The sequence below is a fragment of the Pinus tabuliformis genome, chromosome 6 (assembly GCF_031772625.1).
Source record: "Pinus tabuliformis cultivar Carrire ecotype Pingquan chromosome 6, CPIR1, whole genome shotgun sequence".
In the NCBI taxonomy this organism is placed as follows: Eukaryota; Viridiplantae; Streptophyta; class Pinopsida; order Pinales; family Pinaceae; genus Pinus; species Pinus tabuliformis.
The window spans coordinates 1,040,215,110-1,040,229,279 of NC_142292.1; the positions used below are offsets into that span (position 1 = coordinate 1,040,215,110).

General features: G+C 39.4%; 2 pseudogenes; both read right to left on the bottom strand.

The window, feature by feature from the left end:
- Positions 1-90: 90 nt before the first annotated feature.
- Positions 91-899, bottom strand: LOC149262537 (uncharacterized; annotated as a pseudogene).
- Positions 900-1,356: 457 nt separating this feature from the next.
- Positions 1,357-14,170, bottom strand: part of LOC149262538 (uncharacterized) — a 47,441-nt pseudogene continuing 34,627 nt past the window's right edge.

Genomic DNA, 14,170 nt, shown 5'->3' on the forward strand with positions numbered 1-14,170 from the left:
AATTGATCTGGTCCCTTGATCATTTGATGGGTACTTTTAATGAATCCACTTACGAGAGCATGCTTTGTCATAAACTCTGTGCAAGTTGTGCTACCGAGGTGCCATTGGATCTGGACACAAGATTTTGGACAATTGATCATTCTTGGCTATTGACTTCTTTCTCTCTTCAACAATCTCCTTCACAATGAAACGATGAACAAAAGTTGCATTTTGTTGGCCAATTCTATGTACTCGGTTAATTTCGTGGGTTTCTATAGCAAAATTTAGGAGTGGTTCAAACAAAATCACATGGTGAGCCTCCAAAGGATTAATACCATTTGCACCATGTCGAAAAAATAGCAACAAAACTTTTGGTTCAACCCACTACTCCTTTCTTTTCCTTATAGATTGTTTGCCTTCCTCATCTGTCCCTTTGAATTTCCTTATTGCAATGTCTGAATTGCTTTCCCCTTTCATTGTGACATATTTTATCGCAATCACATGCAATGAATGTTCCAGCACATCCAGAACATCCTTCCAAAATGCAAAAGCTAGAATTTTTTCTTTTGGATCAAAAGATTTAATCCACAGAATACACCTTGTGACTACTTCCATATTTGTATCAAATGAACCCCATACAAAAATCGTTAACTCAGATTGATCACCATCTTGGAATATATTAATTGTTTCTCAATACGATTTCTTCCATGGCCATCATCCATATAAGCAGTGTTTCCAAAATCTGTACAATGCCTGCATGTAGGACACATAATACGCTTACGTTGTGATATTGCAGGTAAAGGAGATGACATCTTCACTAGTGAAAACATGCAATTGCAACATAATAGATGTCCACATGGAAACACCATTAGTTGTTTGGCAATTTGAGTAGCTTCGAACATGCTCAATATCAGCATCATTATGGTTGTCCATCATCTTATCAACAACCAAAAGGCAATCAACTAAAGCTTTTCTTAAGTTCTCCAAGGCATCAAACCACCAATTTTATCCTCCTACAAGTTGGCAATCATTCCTTGCATCTATCACTTGGCTATAAGAACTTCTAAATTCATTGCGAGGTATATGAAGCTTTGTAATAAACTATAAAATGTACTTCTCCTTGATGCATTCACATTGTTGTTGAAGATCAGAATTAAAGCATGAATCCATAGCCATTGGGTCTTCTATTGAGCATGAGTATGGAGTTGTAATTTATTTTTTCAAAGTTCTAGTACAACTATTATCACCACTTTCCAGCATTGTTTTTTGTTTCATGAAACCCTCAAATAATTTTCCATCCACTTTCTTTGAGCCATTGACAATTTTCTCTCCTTTAGAATTCCTATTTGTGCTAGAACTTAAAAATGCATCATTTATTTAAGCCAAATTATGGAGAATGTGAATATTTAGCAGAGGATCAAGTCAAAATTATTCCAAATTTTTTCTGATAATGTTGAAGCTTCTCTGTATAATGAAACTGCACGTGAGAGATCACTTTCTATTATAGCCAAAGCAGCCAATCCATTCAATGCAAAAACACATTTTTTGAGAGCTTCTTCCCCTTCAGTCTTAGCCTTTCCAATCAAAACTTTCAAAATCTCTTCCATGGTCATAAGAGTTTGTTGTAAAGATCGCAACCTAGAGCTTCCCACTTGAGGGTGGCAGCAAGATTGACGGAGTTTTAGCAATGATGTCAATAATTTTTCGGCTTATCCATGAGAAAGGCGTGAATCATAGGAAGATTCATAACATATAAGATGTGATTTTTCATTGCACTACTTTGACTTCTTGCAAATATCATCCTTGCATTTTGCAATGAATTCTAGAGCATTAACTACACAACTTCCATGTTGACATCTATAAAATTGGGCTTCAATTGGAGAAAACATTGACAATGTCAAATGCTCCTCTTAAGGAGGTAGATTCAAATTCATCTGACACTTGTATCTTAGTTGAATGCTACATGAGATGTCGGAAAATATCATGTGTGAATTGTATGGATCCAATACTGCCTCTCTCATACGAATTCTTATTAACTTCATTTCAGCATTTGTGACCATCAAATGGTTCGGCTCTTATAAATATTAGAAGACCATTCATATCCTCAAGACTTCTCTGAATAGGGGTTATAGTAACACACCAAAGGTTTTTGGCACTTGTTGACATGGAAAATGTTCACTATGCCAACAAGGGGAACTAACCCGATTGCAAAACCCAATTAGATCTGCTTTCATTTGGAATGCCTAGTTCCAACGGGTTTTAAAGGATCCCGTAAACTGTTATAGGTGTTTAAATATTGCTTCTTGGAGGAAGACTTCAATTAAATCAACAAAAGAAACAGCTAACCTATATGTATCAAATATTATCTACACTACTTAAGCTAATCCTAACTATCCTAATCTATCACGTAGGAGCATAACAAAAAGAGGTTAAACATCATATATAGATTCCAAGTTCAAACAAACAATTACTGGTTCACATAAGAACAAGGATGTATTAAATCCTAATTGCAATCTAATTACTTATACAGGAATACACATTCCTTTCCATACAAATAACACTTGCAACTGATGTTTAACAAAGTTTCGAATCATCAACCTTTCATGACTTAACCATGCTATTGAATTATATTTGAATAACCATAAATAACCATGAACTGTATGTTATCAATATGCGCAAAGCAAAAAGCATTTATCTTTATGCCAGCAACAACACATTGATTCTAAACACATGAAAGAAGAGGAAATGAATCTGAAACAACAGGCTCCTTCTTGACCCAAACAGTCTTCTTTATTCACAATAAATCAAAAGCTGTTTTGCCCAAAAAAAAGTCCTCCTCTCCTCTCCGGAGGTAATACTTATGCTGCTGGAAATGACTCTCAGTCTTCCCTTAACTTTTCGCATCCCCCCTGTTCTTTTCAATATACAAATTAGAATACATAGACGTAGAACAGTCGGTGTCACTACTGACACGTAGAAGGTATATCTGTTGCGATGCTTCCTTTTTTGGGGAAATGAATGGATGTTGATTAAAAGAGAATCACTGTGTGTCATCCCTTTGCGCCTGTATTGAGCTGACGTTATCCCCTATCATTTCCTAAAGGAAACTTAAGACACCACGCTCATCATTCCCCATCTAGCATGATTGAAGGTTTGTTTGGGGGTAATAACATCTTGATGTATCAACGTTGTGCTTCCTCTTGACATGGAGCGTGCCTCCATTATGCACTATGGTGGTTCATATCCCTTTCTGTAGAACATGCCTTTTCAGTATCGACACCAGTGGTGAAGAGGTGTCATCTTGATATAATTCGCCTTTATCTGTTACTAGGTCCACTCGAAATCGCCTGCAGAAATAATTCATATGAGAAATATGACAAACATGCTCACAAACAAACCTTGCATTTAGCCACAATTTCTATTTAATCTTACAACGCAAAGCAACTATGATTATCAACCCACCGAACTTGCTGTGACATGTATTTCCTTTGCCCATATTATTCATTTTTACTCAAGGATTGCTTAATCAATGCATCAAAAGCGGACCATTCACTTTACAGGATTTTGCCTTGAAAACCTGGACCATAGCCTTTTATCGCAATACACAAGAAAACACGGGAAAACCTTGGCTAATCCATAAGGTTGGACTTCAAATAATATATACCCGGGCGTATAATTATTGCCAGATCCACCATATCACCCCTTCACATATTGCATGGGCTTCACTTTTGCCGACTGCCGATTGTGATTAGAGATAGGGGAAAGTGGACCCGAAATATATATGTGTTGTGGTTCATAATCCCTTCGGATCTACCACATAAGATTTCCCTTTGAAAACCCCAACCACAACATATTATGGCAATACATGGGAATACACGAGAAAACCTGCCGCTGCCCATAAGGCCGGACCTGAAATATTATGCACCCATGTCTAAAGTTATCATCAGGTTCACCCATCGAGTCACACCTTGTGTTTAAGCCTTGGGCTCTGCCGATTGCGCCTTGTTATAGGCCGGACCCAAAATATATATGTGCCATGGTTAATAATGCCGGTGGGTCCACCATATCCCATTGTGTTTTATATATAAGCCCTAACTCCGCCGATTGTGACTTGTGATTGGGCCGCTGACTCGAAAATGTATATGATGCGTTTAATAATATCGGTGAGTCTGCCATATCAGGGAGCACCTTGTGTATGAACCTCGGGTTCCGTTGATCGCGATTTTTGATTGGGGAGGCGGACTCGATAAATATATGTGTTGTGTTTAATAATCATGGTGGGTATGCTAATCACATTGGGCTTTATGTATATGCCATGGACCCCACTGATTGCAATAAGCAATGTAGTGGTGGATTCGATATATATATGGATGCGATTAATTGTATTTGGAGTCTGAAAAGTCATTGCATATCGGATGCAAGAGGGGAATGCGTAGTGTGACTGTGGAAATTGCGATATTGCGATAGCGATAAAGGCAGGCATAGGGAAATGTGTAAAGACTGAAAAGGCACGGAAAGGGTAAGTTAAGGATGTTTGCAGAGTGTTTCCGTTGCAAAAGTGTTAAGATAAAAATAAGGATGTGATAGAAGGTTTTGCAGGTTGGATCCCAAAACAACCATAGTAGAGAGTGGGGGGTTGGTGAAGGTTTATGAGGATTGAAAAGGTCCCGATGAAGGATATGAATGAAGGGATAGAAATGGTTATAGATGAATCATGCGTCAGAGATTTGTTAAGGGGGGCCTAACCATTAAGAATTGAAGATTTGACTCGACAAAGAGTTAGAATCCCTGAGATAAAACAGATCATTCAGAGAAGTGAAAGATCAAACTTCTAGGGGGCCATTCAAATTTGCTACTAGAGTAGGTTTTAATAGGGTGGTGGTTGTGGCCACAACAAATGTCGAACCGTTGGGCGAACCAGTGATCTATGTTTCCAAATAAACCTTGGATCAATAGAACATCAGGGTGTGAAGATAAACTTGAAATGAAAACTGTATAGATGGACAGGCATGGGTTCCACTTCAACATTAATTGCTTCAGGTGGGATAAATACAAATAACTTCAACTTACTAATAGGGTTTTGACAGGCATTCTCCATTGGTAGTATTATGGGATTTATTGATCCCCCTTTACCTGTTTTCTACTTTCAAAAATCCTTTCGAGGCCATCACTGGTCTACGAATACCTGTTTAGGTGTGTACCTCAGCTCTTTATTGCTCATCAATCTTGATGTAGATATATTTATCTACACTTTATGTAAGAATTTTAGTGCTATAATTTCGTGTGATTGAATGGGGCGCAGTCATGGATCATGCCATATTTTTAAACCGCTTAAGCAAGGTTGGGTTTTCTATGTCAGCCGGTACTCTGAGTCCAACAATAGTCCCTATTTTGACCGGCTTCCCAAACAAACTGTCCTTCCAGATTGGCACAAGGACTCGACATTTCATTTTCTTTTAAATAAGTCCTTCAAGTTTCAGGCACAAGGGCTAGAGCACAATTGGATTTGCCACAGGGTATATGACAGTGAGTTTAGCCCATGAAAGGAGGTTTACTTGTAGATGACAGGTATTGGAAAACTTAGTGTGGTGGATGGGACCAATGGAGAATGACTGCAAACCTTACAAGCAAGTATAGGCTAGGTCTGAGTGGGATTTAAAAAATGCAGCATTCCGCCATGCTAGTCCAATTGTGGTTACACATTTTTCATTTTATAAATATGCCCCTACATGCTCCAGGTATCCAGGTTATCAATAGATCCTACCTAGTTCCCAACAGATGCTAATGAGTGGCTTCAATTTAAAATCCACCACTAATTTTCCAGTTCTCATAGGTTCATTGAAGTTCGCTTGATTTGCAAGGTAAAAGCTAAAGGTGGAGAATGAGGGCAATCTAAAGAGAGTCATAAAAGGTGAGAATGAAATCGGAGGACTGAAATTAGTTGGCTAAAAGGGATGAAATTCAAAACAGAAAGAAAATAAACTTTGCGAAAAAACAAGAATGGAAGGGACGAAAATATAACTAAGCTAACAACAAAATAAAATAAATTCTAACCTACTCATGAGGTAACCACCATGGGGTGGCTACTGGAAGTATCTCTTAAGATGATGGCCATTAACAGGGATTTTTTCAGTTTCTCCCTGTAAAGTTTTCAATCTGTAAGTTACCTGACCAATTTTCTCCTCAACTTGGAATGGGCCCAGCCATAAGTGTTGGAATTTCACGTGCTTACCTTTTGGCTCATTTAGCTTGTCCCATTTCAAGACTAGCTCTCCTACTTGGTAATCTTTATCTCCTGCCAGATGACGGTCAAACCATCTCTTTACAATCATTTGGTGATTTCTAAATTTATTTCTGGCTTTATCTCTCAATTCCTCCAACCTCACCAGTTGGTTGATCCTTTTTTGAGGTAAGGTTGAAGGAGTCCCTCGCGAAGCTTGGGAGAGCTATAAAGAGGGAAGGGTAATGTTGGGAGGCAAGATCACTTCCTATCCATAGATGAGGAAGTATGGGGAGTTTCCTAAGGCCACTTTTGGGGTGACCCTATCGGCCCAAAGGGAATTTGTTAGAGCGTTGTGCCAATTCCTCTGGTTTTCGGCGACAGATTTACGAATTATGCGGATGAGGTTTTTGTTTGAGGACTTTACAACTCCATTTACATGGGGGTAATAGTTTGATGCATACCTTATGTGAATTGATTTATCGATAGCAAATTTAGTCAATTTCAGGGATGAAAAGTAAGAAGCATTTTCAAATATAATAGCCTCAGGGATGCCAAACCTGCTGATAATGAATTTCTCAATAAATGATATTACCTCGTCTTCGTTTACCTTCCGAAGCGGGATGGCTTCGGTCCATCTGGTGAAGTAGTCAGTTGTCATGTGTGTATACTTATGCTGTTGTGAGGATTCAGAGTGATCTCACCTATGACAACTAGGCCCCCTTGCTGGAACAGGCGATAGATCATAACGGGCTTGAGGGGAACGGCTGGCTTCCTTTCTCGTCCTACGACAGTTTGACATACCTTGCATTTCTGAGCATAGGCATGCAAGTCTCTGAACACTGTGGCCAATAATATCTGGCTCTTAATATTTTGTGGGCAGTGGTCTCTCCGTCATAGTGACCACCTGCTGGGCCATTGTGCATTTCTTTCAAGGCATGATCGGCATCATCCTTTTCCAAACACCTCAGCCAGATTCCATCATAATTTTTTCTGTATAATGTGTCATTGACCAAGTGATACTGATTAGATTTCAATCTGAGCGCTCTCCATTGTGATGCATCCATGTGTTCAGGACATGACCCCCGTGTGAGATAAAAGTGTATGTCGTAATACCACGACTCAGGATCCAAAAGGGCTTTCGACATTTCGCGCTCATACATCAATGTCTCATTAATCCATAGGGGCTCCTCCCTGATTTCTACTTGTGCATTTTTCATGCTCTGCGCTTCTGGTTCTTCAGACGCCCCTTCTTTATCCACCAAGGCTTCTACAGCTAGCCTACATAATCCTTCCCTCGAACTATCTTCGTCGGCTTAATCTCGAGGTCGAATTCTCGAAGTACGGTTATCCAATTCCCTCTTCGTTCACCCATTTCTTTCTGCATGAAGAGGGCTCTTATGGCAGGATAGGGAATGATTACTTTAGTCCTAGCCTTTAATAAATCAGGGCGGAAATTTTTTATGGCTTTAAAAATTGCAAAGCCTTGTTTCTCCACATCTGGGTAGTTCAGTTCTGCTCCCTGAAGATTAGAGCTCATATAAGAAATAGGGACTTCGTTGCCGTCATCATTTTTTTGAGTGAGGATTGCGGCATATGAAACATTAGAAGCAAACGTGTACAAGAAGAATTCCTTGTTGAAATTGGGGTTTGCCAACACAGGAGCTTCCACGATGGCCTCCTTAATTCACTGAAATGATTTCTTAGCTTCATCGCTCCACTTATACACAACATCTTTCTTCATCATTAGTTGCATGGGATGCACTATTTCTGCGAAACTTGAGACAAATTTCCTAAAGAAATTAATCTTCCCAAAGAAAGATTGCATTGCCATTTTATTTGTAGGGGTTTGTATTCTCATGATGGTCTCTATTCTTTCAGGATCAATAACAATCCCTTCTTTAGAGAGGATATGACCCAGTATTTTCCCTTATGTAACTGTGAAGACACTCTTCTTGGGATTCAATGATATTCCGTATCTTCAGCATCTTTCGAAAATCTGTTTCAGGTGATAAATATGATCTCTTTTGTGATATGAATACATAGTGATGTCATCCATGTAAACCACTACCGATCTGTTAATCAACCCTCAGAAATTTATGTCCATAGCTCTCCGAAATTTGGCACCCACATTAATAAGTCCAAATGGCATTTTGTGACATGTGTAATTGCCCCATTTAGTGTTGAAGGTTTTTTTAACTTGATCGTCATTAGATACCAACACTTGATTATATCCTAAAAACCCATCTAATAGGGACAACATTTCACCCAGAAACGCACTGAAGAATGTGTTCCATAGAAGGGACAGGATAGTTATTCTTTTGCAATGCTTTGTTCAGGTTTCTAAAATCAATACATAGCCTGATGTCTCCATTTTTCTTTCTTACTGGCACAAGATTGTCTACCCAGCGGGTGTGTCTGATCGGAAAAATAATTTTTGCTTCCAACATTTTGTTTAATTCTTTCTTAACCAACAGTTCTAGGCTTGGATGTATCTTACGAAGCTTTTGTTGGTAGGGCTTAGCCTCCTTTTCCAAAGGAATTATATGTTGCATAACGCTAGTATCAAAGGTTTTTAAGTCGCCATATGTCCATGCAAAGACGTCCTTGTACTCTTTAAATAGCTTGACATATGCAGCCTTTTCTTGTAGAGAGCACCCCAAGCCCAAATTAATAGTTTTTGGGTCTTCTTTGGTTCCAACGTTGACTGATTCATACTTCATGGATGAGCTATGCATTTTGCAGTTAGTCGGCTTCCTGAATTTAGCATGCAAGTCATACAAGTGCTCCATCTTGACAAATAACTTGGGAATTATATTGGACTAATCCTTTTCCTCATCTTCCCTCTCGTTCATAAGCCTGTCATGCTCTTTTCCATCAATGACTGCATTCTTAAATGTCTTCTTGCAGTGCAAGAACTAAAGGATTTTCTTGTCATTTTCGAACACCTACCAATTTGAGATGTTATTAGGCATGGATGGTCTGAAAAGCAATTCAACATAACATTTATTCTTCTTTAATCTAAAATCAGGAAAAAGTTTTGCAGCCATACCAGCCATCATATCGGCATCTTGGTTTTGCCCTCAAGGTATGTATGTGATATTAAAAGAATCAAAACTGTCAATTAAGCTCCATACCTCATGTTGGTATCTTACCAGGTGTGGTGAATTGCAGTGTATCCTTTTCCTTACCTGGTCCACAATTATCTGTGAGTCACCAAAAACTTTAAGATTTTTTACCTTCATATCAATGGCTTTCTTCAGGCCCTGCAGCAAGCCTTCATATTCTACCGTGTTGTTGGTGCATGTGAACTCCAACCGGCTGGCCATCAGATGTTGGTTCCCTTGTGGGTCAATGAGAATGCTCCCAGCACTTGCACCTTCAAGGCAATTAGAGCCATCAAAATAGAGTGTCCAAAATATAGAATCTAATGTTACATCAATTGAACTGTGTTCTACGAAATTAGTCCTATCATCTACTATAATACAAGATAATTCATCAGCTGGATTGCAGGGAAGAGCTTCCAACTGTGTGTTTGTCATAGTTTCTTCAACTATCTCTGCATGGATTTCTCCGAAACAGGTTTCGATGGCACAAATGTTGAAACTATAATTCCCAAGGATAGAGTTGGTAAACATTACAGGTTCATTGGGGCCATTTAGTTTTTTCACCACATACTTCATGTATCTTTCTTGATCAACCCTCAGCATATCACCTTTTCCCTTCTGAGGCAGCAAGAGATGGGACCAATCAGTTGAGAAATATCCATTCAATTTTGCTGACCAATCCCTACTAAGTGGCATTCCATAAGCCTTGGGTATGTCGACTACAACTATATCAATGACTTGTGTGTATTGTGGTTTAGTAGCCATCCGGATCAACACAACTTCAATTCCCCAATTAGTTTCACATTTGTCCTATCCAATTGCATAATTCGAATTCCAGTTTTCTCGGGTATCACATGAAGTCTTTTAGCAACAGCGTAAGGCATCACAGTGGATGAGGCACCTGAGTTTACCACGTAATTGTGGACGTTCATGTTGAAGATTTCAAATTTGATAAGGAAAGGGGGAGTCATGGACTTTGATTTCCTTCCTATCATGGCCGCACTGACATCTTGGGGGGTTTGATTCATTCTGGATAGAGTGGCTTCCATAGCTGATGGGGTTTGTGTTGTACTAGGGGTACTAACAAGTCTGGACACCGACTTCTTGGTTTGGCTGCTTGGGATGGTGGGAGTTTTGCAATTCTGTTCATTCAAAGCTTTCAAAAGCAAGTCTCTTTGCTGCGTTAACTTTAACAAATCAAAGTATGTAATATTAGCTCGATATTTCTTAAGATCATCCACAATATTGTAGTCAATGTTATAAACAGGGTAGGGCAGAGTAAACATACCTATTTTTCCATTCTTAGATGGGAGTTCACCATTTTGAGTCGCCTTCATTGCAGTCAGTGGTTTATTATCTTTCTCTGGATAGTTTGCAACTGGAATACTCTTGGAATCTCCACTAGGTTTACCCTTCTCAATAGGAACTTTGGGAGCGAATGCCTTCAAATGGTGAACATCTTTCTTTGTCTGGTCTACAAGCTTCATCACGCCCACAAGTGGTCCTTTACTTCATTTATGGATTTCATTAGTGTGGATTTCTACCATAATATCTCCTTCGTCGTCATCGTTCTCATTTGTATAGAAATCCCATAGTAAATTGATTTGAGATTCTTCGTCCAAGGGCTCTTCTACTTGGTATTCTTCCTCATTTTCTTGTTCTAGCTCCAGCTCCACTATAGGTTCTTCTTTTATTAAGGATCGATCCGATAAGAACCTGCTCTTCTGTATTTAAATTCCCTTCATTGGGTGGAGCAGGCAACGCAAGTTGCCCATGACCACCTTCTGTCTTCTTACGATAGAAAGGTTTGAAAGGCTTTCTGTTGTTATAATCTCCTCCATTCCCACTTTTACTCTCTCTAGAATTCCTTTTCATATCGATGACTGTGTTTGTCAATTTATTAATGATCTGATGCAAACATTCCACATCTGTTGTGTCCCTTTCTTTTCCCTCAGCCACTTTGTTATCACTCCCATTATTCTTCTTGGATAACTGAGAGGCTTTCTTTCCTTCAGTTGTATGATGACATGCTGTGAGACTGATCATTTCATTCTCGACTTTTACCGCTAATCGATAGCACCTTGTAAGGTTTGTGCATTACTCCTCTTCACCCACATCGCAGTAGGGACAGGGAGAGTAGTGATGTAGAAGTCCATGAGCACCTCCTGAGTAGGTCTAGCATTAGCCAGGATTCTGTTGAACAAAGTGTTGAATCAGATGTGAAAATCCATGACCTTTTCTTTGGCTTCCATTTTCAAACGGGATAGTTCTAAAACTAAGGCCGCAGGTGTTTTGTCATCGCCAAACTTGTCTAAAAAGACCTCTTGAAAGGTGACCCATGAGGTGATCGATCCTATTCTGAAGATAAAGTACCATGTGGAGGCCGCTCCAATCAGGGTAAAAGGGAACAAGCGACATACCACATCTTCATCAGCTACCTAGAACATGCGCATGGCTAGGAAGAAAGAGTGAATATGGTTATCAGCAGTGTCTCCCCGCCCAAGGTCGAATTTAGGCAATACTCTTTCTGCATTCTTGGGTAAGGGATGCTGCTACCCAGGTACCGCTACGACATCCTGAGCGAGCCAGGGAGGGAGTGCTCCCGGGGGAGGTGGGAGTTGGTTCCCACTTGGTTGAAGCTGATTCCCACCTGGAAGAGGAACGTTAGCCATATTATGGATAGAGAGGTTCTGGTCAAAGGTGTCTTCAAGGCGTTATTTATTAGGATTTCCCAAATTAGGCCAGGGATTACCTTCAAAGAGTGGATCCTCAGGAATTTCTTCCCAAGGAGTGTCGATACTTTGCAAGGATTCTAGCACAATATCTTCAAGAGAAGGGGTTGTAGATGTCTCTTTGTTTATGGAACATATCCTTGGCTTTCTTTTAGTTGTCGGAGGTAAAGAGTGAAAGATGGGGAGCTGAGAGAGGGAACGAGCATAAGCTCGAGTAAGTATTAGGACCGGTTGTTCTTGAGTGACCATGATACTCCCACAGTGTGTCTTCTTTGGGTGACCCAAGCATGGGACTTAAGGGGATCTTTGTTTCTTCAAAATGAGGCTTTTCCAAATGGGAGGAAGGATCTTTCCAACCTTTATGATCCATGCATTAATCTTTTCAAGTCCATGTGCCCCATTTATAGATGGAATCATAAAAAGCTGTGGACGGCAGTTCAGGCCCTCTTTCTAACACCAATCTGTTGACAGGGAGAATGTTTTCTATGCCAACAAGGGGTACTAACCCAATTGCAGACCTCAATTAAATCTGCTTTTGTTTGGAATGGCTAGTTCCAATGGGTTTTAAAGGATCCCGTAAACTATTATAGGTGTTTAAATATTTCTTCTTGGAGGAAGAATTCAATTAAATCAACAAAAGAAACGGCTAACCTATATGTATCAAATCTTATCTACACTACTTCCCACTACTTAAGCTAGTCCTAACTGTCCTAATCTATCCTGCAGGAGCATAACAAAAAGTGGTTAAACATCATATATAGATTCCAAGTCCAAATGAATCAATTACTATTTCACATAAGAACAAGGTTGTATTATATCCTAATTTCAATCCAATTACTTATACATGAATACACATTCCTTTCCATACAAATAACACTTGCAACTGATGTTTAACAAAGTTTCGAATCAATAACCTTTCATGAGTTAACCATGCTATTGAATTATATTCGAATAACCATAAATAACCATGAACTGTATGTTATCGATATGCGCAAAGCAAAACACATTTATCTTTATGCCAGCAACAACACACTGATTCTAAACACATGAAAGAAGAGGAAAATGAATCTGAAACAACAAGCTCCTTCTTGACCCAAACAATCTTCTTTATTCACAATAAATCAAAAGTTGTTTTGCCCAAAAAAAAGTCCTCCTCTCCTCTCTAGAGGTAATACTTATGCCACTGGAAATGACTCTCGGTCTTCCCTTAAATTTTCATCTCCCCCTTGTTCTCTTCAATATAAAAATCAAAATACACAGACGTAGAACAGTCAGTGTCACTGCTGACACGTAGAAGGTATATCTGTTGCGATGCTTCCTTTTGTGGGGAAATGAATGGATGTTGATTAAAAGAGAATGACTGCATGTCATCCCTTCGCACCTGTATTGAGCGGACGCTATTCCCTATCATTTCCTGAAGGAAACTAAAGACATCGCGCTCATCATTCCCCATCTGGCATGATTGAAGGTTTGTTAAGTGGATTTTTGCCTCCATTATGCACTATGGCGGTTCATATCCCTTTCTACAGAACATGCCTTTGCAATATCAACACCGGTGGTGTAGAGGTGTCATCCTGATATAATTCACCTTTATCTGTTACCAGGTCCACTCAAACTCGCCTGCAGAAATAATTCATATGAGAAATATGACAAACATGCTCACAAACAAACCTTGCATTCAGCGACAATTTCTATTTAATCTTACAATGCAGAGAAACTATGATTATCAACCCACTGAACCTGCTGTGACATGTATTTCCTTTGCCCATAATATTCATTTTTACTCAAGGATTGCTTAATCAATGCATCAAAAGCAGACCATTCACTTTACGGGATTTTCCCTTGAAAACCCGGACCACAACCTTTTATCGCAATACACAGGAAAACACTGGAAAACCCTGGTCGAGCCATAAGGCTGGACTTCAAATAATATATACCCAGGCGTGTAATTATCTCTAGGTCCGCCATATCACTCTTTCGCATATTGCATGGACTTCACTTTTGCCGATTGCCGATTGCGATTAGTGATAGGGGAAGGCGGACCCAAAATATATATATATGTGTCGCGGTTCATAATCCCTTCAGATCCGCCACATAATATTTCCCTTTGAAAACCCCTACCACAATGTATT